This window comes from Varanus komodoensis, unplaced genomic scaffold (genome assembly GCF_004798865.1).
Source record: "Varanus komodoensis strain SLA01 unplaced genomic scaffold, ASM479886v1 scaffold45, whole genome shotgun sequence".
In the NCBI taxonomy this organism is placed as follows: Eukaryota; Metazoa; Chordata; class Lepidosauria; order Squamata; family Varanidae; genus Varanus; species Varanus komodoensis.
Window position 1 is genome coordinate 3,751,480 of NW_025336011.1, and position 20,840 is coordinate 3,772,319.

General features: G+C 41.8%; 1 protein-coding gene across 11 annotated transcripts in view; it reads right to left on the reverse strand.

Annotated features, from left to right (window-relative positions):
* The window catches only part of LOC123030648 (speckle type BTB/POZ protein), a 122,122-nt gene that overhangs the window by 95,254 nt on the left and 6,028 nt on the right, over positions 1 to 20,840 (reverse strand). The window contains exon 1 of one of the 11 annotated variants that reach the window (XM_044444746.1): positions 6,433 to 8,091. The exons of the other annotated variants lie outside the window; for them this stretch is intronic. The gene's annotated coding sequence lies outside the window, so the exon portion shown is untranslated. Of the gene's footprint in view, positions 1 to 6,432; positions 8,092 to 20,840 lie in introns of those variants that run through there. 11 annotated transcript variants of the gene reach the window in all.

Genomic DNA, 20,840 nt, shown 5'->3' on the forward strand with positions numbered 1-20,840 from the left:
CAGAAACAGCAAGCTATATATAATGATCACATAAACAAAAATGTTTGTTTGATATAGGATCCACACAGCTTTGGATCCATATAAGAAAATCCAGATTTCAAAAAGTAAAACAGCAACCCATAGCCTGTTGGGGAAAATGAGTTCTGAGGCTGGATAGGAGCTGTGGGTTTCAGGACAGATAAAAGTACTTTATCACACAGCACCTAGTTAAAATATAGTTTCTGCTACCACAGGATCGAGTAATGACTATCAACTTAGATAGCTTTAAACAAGGGTTAGACAAATTCTTGGAGGATGACGCTATGCATATATTTATCTTGATATTTATATACTGCCCCATCCCCATAGGCTCTGGGAGGTTTACAAGATATTAGTGATGATGGCTTCAATATTACATCTCCTATATCAGAAACAGTAAACATTTGATTACCAGTTGCTCAGAAACATGAGAGGGTGCTGTTGAACTCCTGTCTTGCTGGGGGCTTCTTGGAGGCTTCTGACTAGCCATGTGGGAACAAAAAACTGAGCAATCGAGCAGGGCTCTTATGTTCTTAGCAGTTGGATGGAGCACAAGTTTTAGAAGTCATCCCCTCTACATGAGAATGAGGAGGGCAATCGGAACCTGAAGTTGAGTTATCCTGAACATCTCTAACTAAAATTGTTCTTACAAGTTTCAATATATTATTAAACTTATAGCCTCACATGAGGATACTGTACAGTAAAAACTGTTCCACAAAGAAAAGGCAAGTTTTTAAAAAATCTGAAGGTGCAACCTGTTAGGCTTCCACAGAATGCTGAACTAGATGGACACTTGGCCTGCTCTAATGTTCTTAGTTGCCAGCAGGCCACCTGTGTCTCAGCTTCTTCTGGAAGCAAAGATTCCTGAATGAGCAAGACTGGAGTTTGGGTGCTAGAGATCCACATATCTAGGAAATTCTTGCTCTAAAAGAATTATTGCCATGCTATACTGCTTGACAGTTCTGCTGGCCAATAAAATAATTCCCTATTTGTATGCTGGCTTTCTAGATTTGTTTTGTTTCCTGTGCAAATTGACAGCTGGCCTCCTGCTAATATTTCTAACATAGCCCCCAGCAATGAACACAGATCAGAGCCCTGACTTACATTCTAACCATGTCACAGAAGCTGTCCACTGATTTTTACCCAATTGATTTGTTCCCCTTCTGTAAATATATGGTCACCTACTTCAGGCCAAAAGTGACAGAGCATGGCAGGGCAGGGCAGGGCGATGTTAGGAATGAAAGAGGCAGGTGTTCTTGGGGCATGTTTCAGGGCCAAGGGGACACCGACTCTTGAGGACGGTGAACAGTGAAGTCTGGGAAAGGAGGCCTGCAGAGACAGAGATGGCAGAGGCAGACAGCTTTTCCCAGGGCCACTGCTTCCAGGTGTTCAGGCAGGCTATGGGAACCAACAGGGTCCAGCAGGGCAGGGAGAGGAGTCAGAGGAGCCTGGTTAGATCCTTGACTCCAGGATGAGGCGTTGGGAAAGAAGTGCTAGTCAACTAGAGGGTCTGTATACAACCAGGAGGCTTGTCTTTCTCCAGAGAGCCACTCCCAGAAGGGTGGGTCCCAGTTTACACAAAAGAAGGTTTCTTGGAAATAGTTTCTAGCTTGGGTCCAACAAACAGCTCTGTGAATGCTCAGAGACTATTTCTTTGTTGGCTATAACATGCTGGAGATAAACTCTTGGAAATAAAAGCGTTCTTGCCAAAGAATTATCCATTGTTTGAAAGAGAAAGGGGGAAAACCTAGTGCCAGACAGGTGATATAACGTGTTTCCTTGGTTAGCTGGGCTCCTAAAACTATGCAGCTGACATTTGGAATGTTTAGTTGGCTTTGAACATGCATCATAGATTTTTTTAAAATTTCTCTCTATACTTGTTAGAGGCAAAGTCAGCCCAGGGACCAAAATACTGATGATGACAACAATGAAGTTGATGATGATATCCAATATAGCTGCTCACCAGGATTCCTAGCAATGCGATACCTGCATCATAAAATGGTAAAATGGTGAGTGTTAAGGTCTCATGCTCTCTTTCTTGTTCCCAAAGAGTGCTTTATATTTGGGCTTCTAACTGAGTGCTTTTAGATTTGGGTTTCTAACTGAGACCTACAAATATGATTGCCAGTGGCAGCATCTTTTAACTTGAAAAGCAATTCGTTCAGGGAGCTGACAGCATCTGGGCTGCTCTAGTTTGCTGTAGTCACTACAGTGTAGTGCCTTCTCATTCCTGCTGTGCATCCTGCCTAGCCATGTTGCTTCATTACAAGTCTCAGTTTGTGGTTGTGCACGCCTCTTGCCTAACCTGTATCCTGCCTCTTGCCATGGCTCCTGCATCAGCATGTATTCCACCTTGCCATGTTGCCTTGCTGCTATGGCTGCCTCTGGCTGGACCTAGACCTGCCATGCTGTGTTGCTTCAGCAATGCCAGTTTGTCTCGGAGTTATGTTTCAGCACCTGATGCTTGCTGCATTTGGTTCCTGTTGTCTCCTGCATCTTGCTGTATATCTTCCTGTGCCATGTATCCTACCCGGTTATCATGCCTTGAATTCTTGTACCCTGCCTGATGCTTGCCGTGAATTCTGCCCAAGGTACCTGCACCTCTGTTTGTCCCCCTGGTTCTTGACCACATCCTTGTTCTGCCCGGGTACGTACAACTGGATCCTGACCCTAGTCTGCTTGGTTACTGCAACTGGGGCTTTGCTATTGGACTTGCCATTAAACATTATGTTTGGACTCTGTTTTGCCTTAAGTTCTGCTGCCCTGGTCCTGGTGTCTCTTCCTTGTTTCTGGCCACTCATGCCCTGGCCCATGACAGGAGCCAAACAAACCTTCTAGAAGGCTCCAGAGGCTCTTAAAATGTCTCACCATTCCAAGTTCCTCCAACCCCAGGGCAACTACCCTACTAACCAATCTCCTCTGGGGTATGGGAGCAGTAGAGTTGGTGGCAATCACAAATATGGCTGGCTAACCAAAGCCTGACAAAGAATGTGGCCCTTTGGTGTTTTTGTTTCATTGCAATTATACACTGCCATAGAGGCAATCCTCTTATGAACAAAAAACAAGCAATATAATACTTGGAACATCATTCTGTCCACTGACAGAAACCCTGATGGTGATAAATCACAAAGACAGCCAAAGTTTAATAATGGGTGACTGCAACTACTCCCAAATTAGCTAGCAAAATATAATTTCAGACCATGAAAGAGACAACATTTCTAGATACAAGCAACTGTGACTTGGAACAAAGTCAGGAAGCCATAGAAGAGGCAATAAGGTAAAAGGAAGCTGAAAGGTATAATTAAGAGGACTAGATCTCTGCAGAAAGCTTGAAGGTTATTTACAACCACCCTAATCAAGGTTTAGGTGATACAGAAAAGAAAGGGGACCAAAAAACAAAAACAAAAACAAAAACCCAAAGCATGTCAGCGTGGTTAAATAGGAAAATGGATATGGAGAGTAAGAGTTGTTTAACAAAAAACTGTCCACATGAAGATTTTAAAATTAAAAGTATAAAATTCAAGTAAATTTAACATGAACTGACAATAAGGCGAGTAAATAAGTTATTTCATATGAAAGTTGCTAAAGATATAAAAATTGGAATATTTAAATACTTCTAGAAAGCAAGAAGACAGTAAAACTATTAAATGAAAGAAGGTATAAAATAGAAAAGTGAAATAAGGTGAGTAAATGCACAGAGTGCCTTCTGGAAGCCAAATCATAACAAGTGTCTCTTGAAATTAGAGAATTTTTTTTAAAGCACAACTAAAATGATCAAGGGGATGGAGTTATTTTTTGATAAAACCTATTGAGCTTTTATTAGTTTAGGAAAAAGAAGACCCAGAGGGGACCTGAGGGAAGAGTACAATATTAGTCTCTCCCAAAAGACCAGAACTGTGGGTTATCCAATGAAGTTGACTGGCAGTCAGTCTACAGTCAGTACAAGTACTGCTTCATCTATAATTAACTTGTGGAATTCAGTGTCAAAAGGGGGAATGATGATCAGTAGTTAAGACAGTTTTTAGAGAGATTGGAGTAGACTCCTCCCTCTGCAGACAGACAGGGTGATCTGCCCTCAGAAGACCCCTCCCAGCAGGCACAGCAAAGTCCGCTGGCATTGCTATCAGAGCACTGAAGGAAGAACCAGCAAGGAGATAAGCAAGCAGAAGGAGTGACTGGCCAAGAAAAGGCCACCAGAAAGGAAAAGCAGCACCAATTCCTTTTGCCCTGTTGAGGCAACTCTGCTAGGGGATAAGGAGTAACAGTTCATCCTCCATTTCATTTCTCTTCCCCCCGGATTTCTATATCCCTGGACAAACAGCTGCTATCCAGACAGCTAGACAGAAACTGCATGTTCAGAGGCAACACTCATCTGACAACCAGATGCCAAAAACAGTCAAGATATGGTTATCTCTATCAGGCCTAGCTTCTGGGGGCATTCATCTATCATGGGTGGAAATAGAATGCAGCAGGACCTTTGAGCTACAGCAGCAAGATGTGTGTTCCCACACTTAACTGGGTGGTAGATGGCAGTCAAATTTGCCTAGGTTTATGCAGTCGGATTGCTTCAAGAGCAGAAAAATCTACTTTGGTGCTTAATAGCTCCCTGAGTATTCTTTCTCAGTACTGAAGAAATGACTTACTGGTTTGCTCTCAGCAGTTATTCAAGAGCTCAGCTAAAGGTCTTCTCTATTCTTTCTACCAAAGGTTCTTAAACTGGAGATGTCATCAGGATTTCATCTGAGGAAAGTCTATATGCAAAAGCCTCTGAGTATGCAGTTTGTTCCATTTGACAGCCAATCTACATACCAAGCAGAAACTTAGGTAAGAACACTTCTTTCTGAAGTGCTAGATTTCTGAGGACATAGATCTGAGGGAGCATGTTCAAACACATGATCTACCACTTCTCAAGTGGTCTGCCCAGAGAGACGGTTCACATCCTCAACAGACAAAGTGATGTGGTGTATCCTGTTCAAGCTGCTTGTTTTTTTCCTTTTTATCTACAAACTTGATGAAAACGATTTCATATAAACTTGTGAAGAGTGCCTTTCCGTTGTGACTGAATGGCCCCAGAGGATTAGGGGACAGAATTCTAGTTCAGAGAACCTAACTGCAAAGGACAGGTGAATTATGAACTACATTCCAGGCACTTTGGTGAGCCAGAATAACGGCCTTATTCCACCACCACAACTGTTCCCCAGTGTTCACAAGGCAGTTCAAACTCTTCACACCTACACAGACACCAGTGAGTTCAGGTTTCAAGATACTGCTGTCAGAGTAAAACACAATCAGAAGGACAACTGTATCTGCTCCCTTAAGGCTTCAGCAGAGAGTACTTTATTCTAATTGGTGGGGAAACAAGTTAGTCAGTTGTACATAAAGTGCAGGTTACTCTGCTTTAACTTGGAGCCAACTTCAGATTTCTCCTGAGAGTCTGCCAGAATATGGGACAAGGCAGCTGACAAAGCAGGGGGGGATGGAGGAGATGACGTGGCTTTCTATTCTCTTAACTGCTGTGGCTTGTCAAGTTAGCACGTACCTTCCTGCCTGTCCCCTTGGTGTTCGAATTTTTTCAAAACATACACTTGGTGTCCAAACTGTTTATCAAATGCCTGCCTTAGAACCATTGGACATTCCAAGTTCTGTCTGAAATTTTCAGGTTACTCCCCAAGAGGAGATGTCAGCATCACTAAGAAAGAAACCATAAGCTGCCATATCTTAAGCAGGGACTGACGTTTATTTTGCCAAGTTGTAGCAGGGGGAGAAGCAGAGAAAGCAGGTGAGTTCTTCCACTCCCTATATATATAAATTGCTATTTCAATTTATATTTTGTTTTTCTGCATACAACATAAAAGTTAAATTTTTTTAAGCATTTCTTAAAAGTAAATTATTGGTAAAATAATGACAGAGTCTATACAAACAGTTTTTCAAACAGCTTGATGCTTTTGTTTACCTCAAAAACCATTTTTATTGAAACCTGGGCAACACAGCATTTGAATTGCAAGGAAAGCAGACTGAGGTAATTTCAGTAGGATTAAATCACAATGTTGCCCCTTCTACAGTACAGAGAAATAGCTTATGCAAGAGAGAAGACCAAGTCTTTAGATTTTGACCATCAATGGTACTCTGCCACCTTCCAAAAGTGAAGATGAAACAAGATTGCACAGGAGAAAAAGTGTATTATTATTCATAAGCAATGGCACACTGTTTCATATCATGATTTTAACTCATTTGACATTTATACTACCACCTTTGACCATTCACAAGCACTTACAAACATAATTAAAATCATTATCAGCAATATAATCCATATTTCCATGAACAACACAGATTACGTGCTGCTACAGCTCAAAACTCAAAAGCCTTCCTTGATTTTTTTTCATTGCTCATTCTTCATTGATATTACATAGTTACCTTAGTTGGGGTCAGCTGAAAATTTGATGCTGTCCTCTTTGTCCAAGTCATTTATAAAGATATTGAACACAGGGCCAGCACACAACCATGCAGCACCCCATGTCATTTCTTTCCAGGCTGACAAAGAGCCCTGGATGAGCACCAGTATGTAAAATTTTCCAGAGCTTTAATTTTCCACAGAAAATTGTCCATTTCATAAATGCATTAGTAACTATGAATAGATGTCAATTGCAACATTAAGCAAGTTTGGCAGTTTCAAAGATGCAATTAATGTTTTTCAGGTGACTACCCTTAGCAAGGATGTGAGACAGTACATTTATGTCATTGAAATAAATATATATCTTAGCACAAAATTGAACTAATAAATAATGACAATGAAACAAAAGATGCTCAAACTCCTCTGTGGCAGAGAGGTGATCTCTACTGAAATAGATATGTAGTAGTCAGCACAGTCCTTGGGGTTATGAAGATTAATTTCCCCAACATGCTGCCCTTTACTCTGAAAGATACCGGAAGTTGTAGTCCAACAAATCAGGATAACCACAGTTTGGGAAAGGCTAGCAAGGATGGCTTAGATTTTCCTGTTTAAATATACATAGTATTGCATGCCTGGTTTTCCATAGCTTTGTTTTTCTTTTTTACACTTAAATAAGGGACATACATGCCACTGACCTCACATTTTTACAAGCATTCCAATAAAAAATAGAATGTCACTTTTAAGCCACATTAAATGTGCTTTAATTTTTCCCTAAATATTTTAGATCACATACTTGTGATGTATTGACACTGTATTACTAACATAGGTTCCTTTTTAGCTTTGCTGTTTATTTTACTTGCACCAAGTAATCCTACTAAATGAACTCACTCTGGTGATTTTCTGATGCAAATGATTCATACAAATTAGTCTGATTTGCACATAAAAAGTTTTCAACTCAAAATTTTCTGGTAAAGTTTAGCACTCTCTGGATATGAGCCATCTAATAGCAGTATGGTTGAGCCCACATTTTACCAGCAAGAATACTATGGGAGCAGCTAAATCCTAGCTGAATTCAAGGCATGTATGTCCTGATCTATCAGGATAGCAACCTGACCAAAAAAGGGAAATATGGTTAGTCTGACAAGATGTGTTCTGAAGAAGCTCATGCTTTCTGAGCAAACAATTTGCTTCCAGAAAATCGCAGACTGACTCACTTCCTAAAATCCCACAACTACTTTCACCTCATCAGCTAGTTCCTCTCTGTTGGCAAGGATTAGGCTTAGGATGATAAATTCTCCTGTTTCTTCTTCCAACTTCTGAAAGATGAAATTCTGAGCAAGACAGGAATTTATTCAACTGTTAGCAGAATGACTTCCAACACATATCTATATAATTGAAGCTTCCCATGACCATTATGCCACTTCTCTTTGACAACACTGTAATCGGATCTTGAAAGGCATCATCCAAGTCTTCTGGATAGCTTGACATTCTGTAGCCAACTCTCACAATGATCTCATTATTACTTCCCTCTTCTATTTTCATCCAGATGCTATCCACTGACCTTTCTTGTTCACATGCATGGATTTCCCCACATGTGTATATACCATTTACATATACCGTATTTTTCGCTCTATAAGACACACTTTTCCCCCCTCAAAAGTAAGGGGAAATGTCTGTGTGTCTTATAGAGCGAATGTGTGTGTGCCTGACGTCCAGGATGCTGCTGGCCTGCCTGCACCACGTGGCACCACCTGGCCGGCACGCGCTCGGCGCACGCTGCTCAGCGCCCCCCTCCGGCACAGATGAGAGCTGTGCCGCTCAGGGGGAGCAGTGTGGAGGAGCAGCAGCCACGGGTTTTAACCCGCCGGCCGCACGGCGAGATGGACTGCTCACCCCCACCGCCCGGGAAGACCTGCCGCTGCCGCGCCGCCCGGAAGACCACCGCCGGCACGCTGCCGGCCCGGCTGCACCACGTGGCACCACCTGGCCGGCACGCGCTCCGCCCCCCTCCTCCGGCACAGGTGAGAGCTGTTAATCACAGGTCGGTGTGTGTTTTCAAATGGCAACCCGTCTTTTAATGAAGCCCATGGGGAAGTGATGGGGAATGTGCCTGTGATTATCAGGAAGCTTTCCATGGATGCCTCCTCCAAAAACTAGGTGCGTCTTATGGTCAGGTACGTCTTATAGAGCGAAAAATACAGTAATACTGATGCTCCTCCTCCCTTCCTGGTTGGTCTGTTAGTTTTGAGTAAGTTATACCTTTTAGTTCTTACATTCCAATCATGAGTCTTATCACTGTATGTTTCAGTAATGCCTATTAAATTGTATTTGCCTTCCTGTGTTAAGAATGCAAGATTATCCTGCTGATTTCCCATACACTGCATAGTGGTACAAAAACATCAGAAGGTATGGGCTGTACAACCCAGCTGCTCCCTTAATGCCTTGTATCATATACTAATGGGTACCTGCACCACTGTTTCATATGTACTCCTGTCCCCAGTACATGACAGTAGGCTGTTGTCTATGATTTTATCATCTTCTCACAAAGGATTTAGTTTAAAGCCCTCCTGATCAAGTTTGCAAGGCCCCTGCCAAACATGTTCCTTTCAGTTCATCATGGTTCAAGGATCCCAACTTTTCTTAACCAGCTGCAGGTCCAGCACTTCAGCCAGTCTGAAGTTCTCTCTCTTCCTAGACCATGAGCTCCAACAGGAAGAAGTGACGAAAACAGCACCTGTGACCCCCCCTCCCCCGCACACAAACACAGGCAAAGTTCTTGACCTTCCTACTCAAAGCTTTGCAGTTACTTGCTGGAAGCTGTGTCCTGCATTGTTAGTTCCAACATAGATCAGCAGGAAAAGATAAAGGTCAGTATCACGCCAAGCTTCCCATCTATCTCATCCTGTATTTGTACCAGCGGAACAATACACCTTGTGCAATGAATTTTCAGGATAACACAACACTGCCTTCAACCCTCAGCAGGGAGTCACTAATCACCACTATACATTGACATTTCCTTGGTATTTCAGCTTGGAACCTTTCCATTCATGGAGGCCTTTTGAGTTTTTGAGCTTTATGGAACCCAAGACAACTGTCCTGTTCAGCAGTGCAGAATCATCGTTTGTGGGAGGTCCTGTAATTAATTGAACAGCTTAAAAGACAGAGTTCTTTCTGATTATCTTCCTCCTCTTGTCAAGGAGTAGGCCCACGCCACAGACAAGAACACCTCAGCGTTGCTCCTCTTATTCACCATTACAGCCCGCTTGTTCACCTGCCTCTTGTTCTGGCCCAGGCAATGGTACTAGTGAGGAGGAGGGGCAGCAGAAGTCGCTACCTGCTTGCTCTCTGGTCTTCTGCCTGTCAAGCAAGTAGTAGCAATGATGAGAGAAAGGGTGAGGAGCAATAGCAGTGGGTGACATTGGTGGTAAGAAGGGAGATTTCTCGGGGAGGACGGGACTGAAGGTGATTTGTCCCACAAGAATATGGAGCCAGGCCTGAATCTAGTTTCCCTCTTCATTAGGAAGTGTCCTTTCTTTCAGAAGCACTTCTTGAGTTTTCTCCAGAAATTCTTCAATTTCAACTAGCTCAGTGACTCACCAGAAGCAGCAGCCAACCCTCTGACCAGGACCATGCCAAGATCACCTGGCAAATGACCCCCCCTAGTCTCTTCTACTATTCCCACACAAGCTCATCTGTTGCTCGCATTCACATGTTCTGGATCACCTTTGAGATCAGTCTTGGAGACCTTGTTTATGTGCTGTCCTATGAAAGTTGGCAGATACGGAATGAGATCTTTTTGAAGGTATCCCCATGTTTTTGGAATTCTATTCCGTAATGTTTGAGCCCTATCAAGACCCATTTGTTTCAAGGTACATTCCTTTAGATAGATGTTCAATTTTACGGTTCTAAATTGCTTTATTCTTATTTTATTTTTTATTTATTTAGAGCATTTTTATGCCTCCCCCTTCGCAAAAAGCCTCAGGGCGACTTAAAAAGCAAATAAACAAATATACAATAGACCTTAAAAATCCAGATACATCTTGGCAGAACTATAAAAACCAATAAATAGAGACAAAAATTAACAGTTAAAGTATCGTTTAAATAAAAAGGTTTTGGCCTGGCGCCAAAAAACAAATAACAACGGCACCAGGTGGACCTCTCTGGGGAGCACATTCCATAGGTGGGGCGCCACGCAGAGAAGGCCCTCCTCCGGGTACTCACCCTCCTAAAATCTTTCATGGAGGGCTCCTGGAGAAGGGCCTCTGCCGCTGAACTCAGGGGGCAGGAGGGCATATATGGATGCAAGCGCTCCTTTAGATAACCAGGACCCAAGCCGTTAAGGGATTTATAGGTGATAACCAGCACCTTGAATTGGGCCCGGACTTCAATGGGGAGCCAGTGAAGCTGACAGAGGACTGGGGTTATATGAGAACAATGCCCAGTCCATGTCAGCAACCTGGCAGCTCTGTTTTGCACCAATTGAAGTATCCAGACTGTCTTCAAGGGCAGCCCCACATAGAGCGTGCTACAGAAGTTTAATCGGGAAGTTACCAATGCATGTGTCACTGTCGCCAGGCAATCATTCTCCAGGTAGGGACGCAGCTGGTGGATCAGCCAAAGCTGAAGGAAAGCACTCCTCGCCACCGCTGTTACTTGAGCTTCTAATGACAGCTCTGGGTCGAGGAGCACTCCCAAGCTGTGAACCATGTCCCTAAGAGGGAGTGCAACCCCATTCAGGACAAGGTCCAGGTCCCCCACCCCAAAGCCTGACCCACCTACCAACAGGACCTCCGTCTTGTCTGGACTGAGCTTCAGTTTATTGGCCCTCATCCAGCCCATTACCTCGGCCAGGCACCAGTTCAGTACAGCCATTGCCTCACCTGGATTAGTTGAAAACGAGAGGTAGAGCTGGGTATCATCAACGTACTGATGATTCCACAGCCCACACCTCCTAATGACCTCTCCCAGTGGTTTCATGTAGATGTTGAATAGCAAGGGGGACAAAATGGACCCTTGCGGAACTCCATGGCATAACTGCCATGGTGCAGAGCCATAGTCCCCCAGCACCACCTTCTGAAATCGGCCATTGAGATACGAGTGGAACCACTGCAAAGCAGCGCCTCCAACTCCCAATCCCGTTAGCCTATCCAGAAGGATACCATGGTCGATGGTATCGAAAGCCGCTGAGAGGTTCAGGAGAACCAACAGGGACGCACTCCCCCTGTCTCTCCCTGCACAGGTCATCATACAGGGCAACCAAGGCAGATTCAGTACCATACTCGGGTCTGAAGCCGGACTGAAATGGGTCCAGATAATCAGTTTCATCCAAGAGTGCTTGGAGTTGTCCTGCCACCACCTGCTCTAACACCTTGCCCAGGAACGGGATGTTGGCCACCGGTCTATAATTGGCGGCCATCTCTGGATCCAGGGATGCCTTCTTTAGGACTGGCCAGACTACCGCCTTCTTTAAAGGGGAGGTACCCGGCTGTCCCTTAGAGAGGCGTTGACAACCTCCAGGATCCAGGCCCCTATCCCATCCTTTGCTTTCTTAAGTAGCCAAGATGGGCAAGGGTCCAGTAAGCAGGTGGTAGGATGTACTTGTCCAAGCACCTTGTTCACATCATCAGGCCGCAACAACTGAAATTCATCCATCAATTTTGGACCAGGCAGCAACATTGGCACCTCCCCAGAAGGTTCTGAGTCACTAGTAGAATCCAGCTTGTGACGAATCTGAGTGATTTTCTCCTTGAAATGCTTGGCAAAGTCGTCACAGCGGGCCGTCGAGGATGGCACAAGATCTTTCTTGGGGCCCGGGTGAACCAGCCCCTGTACCACCCAAAAGAGCTCTGCTGGACGGCATTGTGAGGAGGCAATGGAAGCGGAAAATAATTTCTTCTTTGCCACCCTCACCACCACAGCATAGGCCTGATAATGGGCTCTTAAGTGTGTTCGGTCAGATTCATCCCGTGATTTCCTCCACCTACGCTCCAGACGTCTCCCAACCCTTATTCTTATGGCTATTATGTTATTGTTCATTTTATTGTTAGGCTAGTGTTCTGATTTAACATTAGGGTATTTTGATATGTTTTTCACTTGAATGATAAATTGTGTTATATACATTGGGAGCCACCATATTAGATCAAAGCCTCAAAGGTGGCTTAGAAATCTTTTTATTTTTGAATATCATAGCTTTCTTTCAACCCTAATACTTTTCTAGTAATTTAATGAATAAATGATTACATCTTAGTAACTTGTTAAAATGAATAGCCAATTACATAAGTAACAGAAAACGTATGAAAAGATCATGGCTTGAGCAGAAAATAAAATACTATTTTACAAGAGAAACTAACTTCAAAGGATCAAGGGCCATTTCTCCACCACCACACACACAATCAAAAGACTGCAGAGGAACATTTCCCTCCTCTCCTGACATCCCCACCCATCTCCCAAAATTATATGGACACGCCTAGCAAGCCAAGAATAAAACCCTTGTATTTTCAATTAATCTGGACAGAAGTGACAAAAAGATTCTTTGAGACTTCTTTTTGCATCTCATGTTGTTTTAGGAAATAAGTTTTTCTTATTTATTACGACCCTATATACTGCCCTTCAAATTCCTCCAATGCTTCTCTTGTCACTTTAAACTGATTAACCAGACTTGATTATCTGAAGCTTATCTTAAACTCTAGCAAAGACTTCCTCTTCTTAAAAGGAAATCTTCATGCCTTTTAGAGCTTCCTTAGCCCTCCTACTTAACCATTCTGACATGCATACTTGTGGGGTGGACTTGTTTGTGCTTTCTTAATTTTAAAAACCTCCAGTCTTCCTGAAGAGACTTCAGCCTCCTAATTAGCCTAAACACTCAACCCCTTGATTTGTGGTTTGTAATATGCTTTACTGCATAGATGTGTAGTAGGCTGATATTCTACACTGCCCCCATTTAAAAGCAGCAGCATCACTTAAAATGAGCACTTGCAAAGATTAATTTCATTATTACAGGACTGACAGATTGTCCTGAGAGATAGTCCTGTAAGAGATAGCCATGGAAATTCCAGACTAAACATGAGCCTGATATCTTAAGTTCAAATTAAATAGTCAGTAACAAATTATGAAAGTAAAACTCCCTAACCAAATGCATCCAGCCTTCAGATGGAAACACATTTCCTTCCACAACTCAAATACTACACTAGCTGTGCTCAAGTCTACTAAACCCCCAAAGCAGCTCCTTTTCTGCATCTGATTGCAATGTCAATGCTCAATTGAGAGTACACTCTCAACAAGATTAGTTACACACCACATTTCAATGACAAGAGCACAGAGAGATGGATTCTTAGTTGACTGGACTATTCTCTTCACTATGGAGATTTGCAGAAGTTCAAACTAATCAGGAGCAGGCAATCTGGTGCCCCCGAGATGCTTTGGATCTATAGGGAACTATACAACAATCATAGTTCCCTACTGAGATTTGACAGCTGTAGTCCAAAGCATCCGGAGGGCACCAGATTGTCTGCCCCCTGAGCTAGATTGTCTTTACTTATTTCCAAAGGGGTAACTGTAATAGTCTGTTGAAACCAGACATTTTCTAGACTTCCAGGTGCCACAAGATTCTTTGATTGACTACAGTTTCACATTCATTTCTGATGTGGACAAGGCTGTGCCACTTTAACTCCTGCAGCATCATTTTCATATATTAAACATTTCTTCTCAACACACATCCGGTACAGATGCACCATGTCCTGAACAACTATAAAAAAAAACCTCATGCTTTTTCAAGATATGATTGATCTCATAGTTCACTATGCAGAGGCACAGAAGATAAAATCCAGCTCTAGTAACCAGACATTCATTGCAATTGGCTATAGTTTCCACTTAGATCCAACTTCTTAGATGAAGTTTCCAGATAGAGAAGGAACAAATAAGCAAGTCTTGATACCTAGAGTACATGGTTGGCTGGATCACAAAACATCAGGAAAGAAATATGGATCAGAAAGCCACCCACCCCAAAGACAGTGAAATCATCCATAATGTGAAACCTTTAATAGAAGAAAGGTGTTAGAAACTTGAAAAAGCACACAAAAATGAGAAAAGGCATATTCCACAGATAATGGGCAAGTGCAAAGACACTAATCTGTAAGAGCCAATAGAACTAGTAAGGCAAAAGTAAGACATTTGACATATAATTAGGGGAAGGATATACACAGATGAAAAAGGATAAGGAGTTAGAACATTGAACTGTAAAAGAAGACAAAGCAAAAACACTTGTCCATTTGGAAGGAAGATTACTTATCAGGCCAGAAAGGAAAATTACTTTTCTTTAACATTGCCAGAGCCATATAATTCACACTAGAGTAGTTGCTACAAGAGAATGAGGTGTAGGTACATACACAAAAGAGAACAGGCTAAAATTATTTGAGACATTGCCTGTCAGTTTTCTACAGAAGTAGCAGCTATAAAATTCTGCAGCAATACTTTTGGCTGCTCTTGGCCAATGATAGCTAGATGATGTCTGAATAAGGGAATGAAGCCCAACCAGATTTCGTCACAAAGGCAAAAGAACCAGATCATTTGACAGATGGAGAACAACAGCAATGTACAAACACTGGGCTCTAAATATCCAAGTCATTTTCCAAATTCATGGAAACAACTTCCTGAAAGTTAGCTATGCAGCAGCAAAACCAACCGAGTCTTATGATATGTTAAAGACTGACTCAAACTTTAAGGAGCATGAGACTTAGTTAATGCTATCATTGTTGAGAAGGCAGGCAGATACCGTGATTTGAAGCAGGAGAAGGCCAAGGAGGGGGATTTATTTAAGTATCAACTACACTAAACAAGTTATTTCCGTAGCCTGTCTCAGCTTTGCTAATTTGGCAAACTGAAGTTACGTCAAAATGTCTCAGATAATCTCTAGCCTAACAGAAGAGACAATAATGAGAGAACAACTTATGCAACAAGTACTAAAGTGTCACAATACACCAATCTTGTAAAAATGTGGTTATGAGGTCCCAAATTAAGAACACATAATGAGAACTAGAAATTGGCATGACCCCAGTAAATACAAGGATATCTGCTCTACTTGCAGCTGCCACATTGACTTCAGTGTGAGATGGCTATCCATGCGACTGAAGGTAACAGAGCATCCATGACAAGCAGAGAGCTCCATGTTTACATGTGTGCCTCAGAACTGTATGATCAGAATTAAGAGAAAGTCCATAAATTTATCCCTAGATCCTCAGCTGCAATAAATCAATTTCTGCCATTAAAGTAACTAAGGTCACAGGCAACAGTCCAGGAGGCATATGTAATTAATATCTATAAAATCAGTCGCTCAGCAGTTGCTTAGGTATCATTTGTCAGTCATGGTTTGGTAACATCAGTTCCAAAGTTAACAATTTATCAGGAAACTGGTTTTGGACTAGGTGTCCATAATTACTGGTCTTCACCCACGTTTCCCAGGCTTGGGGTTAGGCTCAATTATACTTAAAATATACCCAATGAAATTGGTGGGACTAAGTCTAGATGGAATCCTTGGTATTTAAAAGGAAAAGGAGAAAAGGAGAGACTATATTATTGTGCTAACGAGAATGTATTTTCCTGTGATATAATCTGTTTGTCTCCAGCTAAACCTGAATGCCACCAATTGGTGGTTCTTGGAACATGCCATATCTTCCTCTTACAAGTCTACTCCATGTGCAGAAGAGGTATACAGAAAAGCAGCAACTATAGTTTTGAGATTTTGAAGAAGGTCATTTAGTGATGAGAATAATGAACCTGGCACTTGTCAAAGTGGACCTCTAGGAAATGGATATAAAGAAATAATTGGGTGTTACTGCTTGTTTAGTAATGCTAATCAGATACACAAAAGACAGGATCCTTCTTTTAAAGGTTTCAGTTTATTGGAATTATAGTAACCTTGTATTCCAGAAATATTCCAATTTTTTGGGTTTGAGGACTGATTATTTGGTGAAATTTTATATTCCATGGGGATGGGATGTGGTCAAGTCTTCCCCCACTTGTCACTTTCCTTATACCATCTCCCATAGAGTTGAGATTCCAGTTGCATTTACCTTCATAAACATTGATCTGGAGCTGCTGCCATGGGAAACTGGCAGAAATGAGGGAGACTGCAAATACAGTGGGCACAGGAAAGGGATAAACATATCCATTCTTGCCTGCTGCTACTTCTTGGAAAATCACTATCTCCCAACACTGGTTTCAACAGAGAAATGCTGTCAGCTAAAGCTTGGAACTAGACATTGCCACATGTGTAGTTTTGGCCTAATAAAGCTGACATTCCTTTGCTCAGTTATCACCAAATCAAACTAAGAAAGAATACAGCCTAATGGGCATTTATACTGTGAGCTGGGAGTGTAACCATACCAGAGTTTTTCTGCTCCAGAGGTGGGTAACATGTGGCCTTCTAGATGTTGTGGGATGGCAAGTTCAATAGCATTTCCACTCCAACAACATGTGAGGGGCTACAAATTGCCCATTCCTGCTCGATACCATCTTCCAGAACTCCTGCAAGGATCTAGCACTCCATTTCTTTTACAGCAAATCTATTAATCTAGGAAAACCAGCTGTTTTTCTCCTGAACTTAACATGGCATCTTTCTGGCATATACTTAGGGGTAAGAGTTTCATAGGAGTCCTTCCCACTTAAGCCATGTTTCCATATACATGTCATTCCAGAGTAGCCCGTTTTGCTCCATTTGGTTTATTCGCCCTTTGCATGCTACCAATGGCCAGCGCAATGTTTCCACCTTTCCAGTCTTCAGAGTAGCTGTACCCTATCAATACTACTACACGTGAGTGCTAGTAGTATTCATGAGTGCTAGTAGTATTTAGTAGTACTCTAACTCAGAGTGCTCTACAGTTACATAGCCTACAGCCCTTGACAAGAGAGCTTACAATCTACCATGCGTTAGAGAGGCAGAGAGAAGACAAGTTACAATAAAATTAGACTTGTTTAGAAAGAGTTTTACTAAAATACTCAGTGAAAGGGGACTGAAAAGCTGCTTGAAGAATAAAGATATGTAATGCTTCTTCAGACATAGGCAACAGCATGGCAGACATCATGGAAAGCAAAACGGTGGCAAAATGGGGCTGACCCAAGACTGCATAAGCTGGAGAATGCAAGGGAGGCACAGAGATATAGAAAGTTGTACCATGTGAAACCAAATTATAAGAGTGGAAAGAAAAGGGCACCATGATCATAGCAATTTGAGAAAGATGAAACTAACAGAGGAATACTAAATTAATTCATTAAAAAACGTAAAGGCAGCACAAAGGCCAAAAGGAGGAGTTTTATTTTATGCATTGGTTTTAAGTGCCAGTACCTGCTATAAAGCCCCCATTTTTCAGCAAGTTAATCTTAACTAAATAATGTTTGTTCTGGCTGGCTGAACTAACTGGTCCCCATGGAGAAATTAACTACTTTGCCTCCCCAGTAAAGAAGAACTTGAAAGCAGGAAGGAATTATTACAATTAAGACATAACTAAATGGGTTTATATCACTTTCTATATTGTGGCAGAAGGAGGGTGGAACTAGGGGACAGCCTGCTTAAGACATGAAAGAGTTATTTATAGCAGAGTCATTGCCAAGCACTTGGATGATTTGGCTACAGCTAGACTTTGGCTTTCAAAATATGAAGCTCATTCCATATTATGAAATGTTGCACTAAACTCTTTCCCAAAACTTTGAGATGATGAAGGCAGGCTATAAACGTAAGAACAGATAAATTAAAACACAAACCAGCAATGGATCTTTCTCTATACCAGTTAGAACATTTTTAATGCTCCTTGAGAAGTGAACACATTTAAGGACTAGGAACATATCCAGAGTTCTAAATGCAGCACAGAATGAAACTCAAGGTGAAATGCACCCTTAGCAAACAGCTTTTAAGCCCTTCTGAAACCAAAATCACTCAAAGTATCTTTTTGAGCTTTTTAAGGGATGCCACAGCATCAAGTCTTGCCCTGTGATGGAGATTCTGGACAACTGTCCCTATCTGACTCTTTCCAAAACTTGATGTGTGGCCTTAATCTTGTTCCATGGGAAAATTTAATCTGGGAATATAGCAAAAAAGAATCTTTCCAGCTCATAAACCAATAAAGTAGATGAACTCCCAGAAGCTTCTGAGACTCAGTATCATTTCTACATCCAGAACAACCAATTCTAAAATCAGAGTCAAGCTAACACAGCCAGCAATCCTTCTAGTGGCCTACATGGACTTATTACAATTCTACAAATATGAGTTTTTCCTATAGTGAGGAAAGCTTCCAGTCCTCATGATCCAGAGGGCTACTAAACTGCATGAGATAGAATATGTATTGAGATTTCAAATATACATATTATATCCATGTTTCAGATACAAACATATACACCCTATCCACACTTTCCTTCAGGGAGCTTAAAACAACCTACACAGCAGAGCTCACAGCATTTTGTCTATGCATTCACTGGGCTGAGCTCTTGGTTAGCTTTAACCTAATAGCATTAATGTGCTCTCTTAGAAATCATACTGAGATTGGCCTGTTTTATATATCTAAAAATTAGCATGCAAGCCTATTCATGTTCAGACTGAACAGAAGTCCTACAACTCCCAGAATTCTTCAGCCAATGAGCCTCCTTTCTGGTTTTCTGGCCATTGGACTGCACTTTAACAGAAAAAAGTGAAGCACTTGGAACACTAAAATTAAAAAAAAAACATATAAATTTCAAATATAAACATACTATTGTGAACTCTGATCTTAACCAAAAGAACGTTGATGTACTTCTCCCTTTCTTACTAAAAACAAGTCTAAAACATTCGAAGCATGTGGCTTCTCAATGTTTGGGTTGCAATCTTAGCTAGGCTTGTGTAAAAGAAAGCTGGAGTTCAAACATATTACTGTTGCAAGTTGAGCTGTCACTTTTTGTGTGCAGGAGGTATAAATCAGAAAGTCACACAATGTATACACCATGGGATGATGGACAGAGGGGCTGGTGGGAGGGAAAGGAGAAATACAGGAGATGCAAGAGCAAGGAAAAAATATGCATGCAAGTGCCCAGGCTCAGCAAGAATTCACCTAAGAGCTACACATAACACAATCTGTGAACCCAGGGACCACAAAATAGCTCAGAAAACCAAGGAATAGCCCTCCAAGGTTTGCGATAGCACTCCTACCTCAGAATGGAGAACTGACAGTCCAACTCACCTCTCCTATCCCCTTGCAGCCACCACAGAGACAAATGTGTGGACTGCAACCTAGGAGGAGGACATTCTGGTTGGTGGGGAGGAAGAGACCAGCAAGAGAAGGATATAATTTATCCTGAGCATCCTCTAACCTCCTTCCCTTCCCTTCTGAAGCACCCTCACTAGGCTGGCTGAAAAGCCCATTCAGCAAAAATCAACAAACATGGATGAAGGGTGTCTTCACTGGTCCTCCTGCTCTACCAACTGAAGCTCACATTAGTGAAACAAAATGTAATTTAGGTTTCTTTTTCAATCTGCTGCCTTCTTCATCTTTTGTGAAGTTTCATCTGATTTGTGAAACTATGCCAACTAAAAAATTAACTGAATGCTTGTATTTTAACAAAGGCCTCAGAGGTGTGCCTCTGATGTTGCGAAAAGAGAAACTTTGCCCAATTCTGCATTAATATATCCTAAGCACACAATTCATGTGAGGATACATTATGAATGAAATATTAACAACAAAGCTCATAAATTTAGAATCCACATTAGTTCTACAGATGATTTTGTCTATTTCATTTTCTTCTATTGCTAGATAATCTTAGCACAGTAATTTAAATTTTGAACTTTAGAGTGATCTTAGACAATTATCTGATTTTTGAGAGCACTAAACCCACAAAAATAGCTTCTTGTACAGAAAGCAATGAACATGCCCAAACAAGAACGCACAACCAGACATTTCAAGCCCCTTTACATTTCTCCCAAGCTTTAGAGTAAAAGTGGCATCACTTCTATTTATGCATAATACGCTATTCCTAAGTGAAACTCTCCTCACTAGTTCCAAGTGAAGAAAAAGTGAACTAAATAGCTTGAGACATTCAGAGTTCCTGTGGCATTCATGAAACCAAAAGCTATCTACAAATATCAAACTTTCAGTGGTAAAAGTGCCACAAAGGGTGGCGTTTATTCATCTAGGGTACACAGCACTAGCCCCTCTGTACCTTAACCTTGCAGAAAAGTACAATTTTCCCTCTTTGCCAATGTAGCCATTGATATGTAGCTTGAGTGTTTCATCTGGCAACCTGCTCACCCCCCTGCCCCACCAAACAAAGTATAACTTTTCCCAGGCAGTGGATGGGTGATTATGGTCAGGACTGCTGTAGTCACTCATAGTACACAGTTATAAAATTTGGGTTGCAAGGGACTCATACAATCTAGGTAGGTTCACAGTACGGACATGGTATGAACCACCATTTT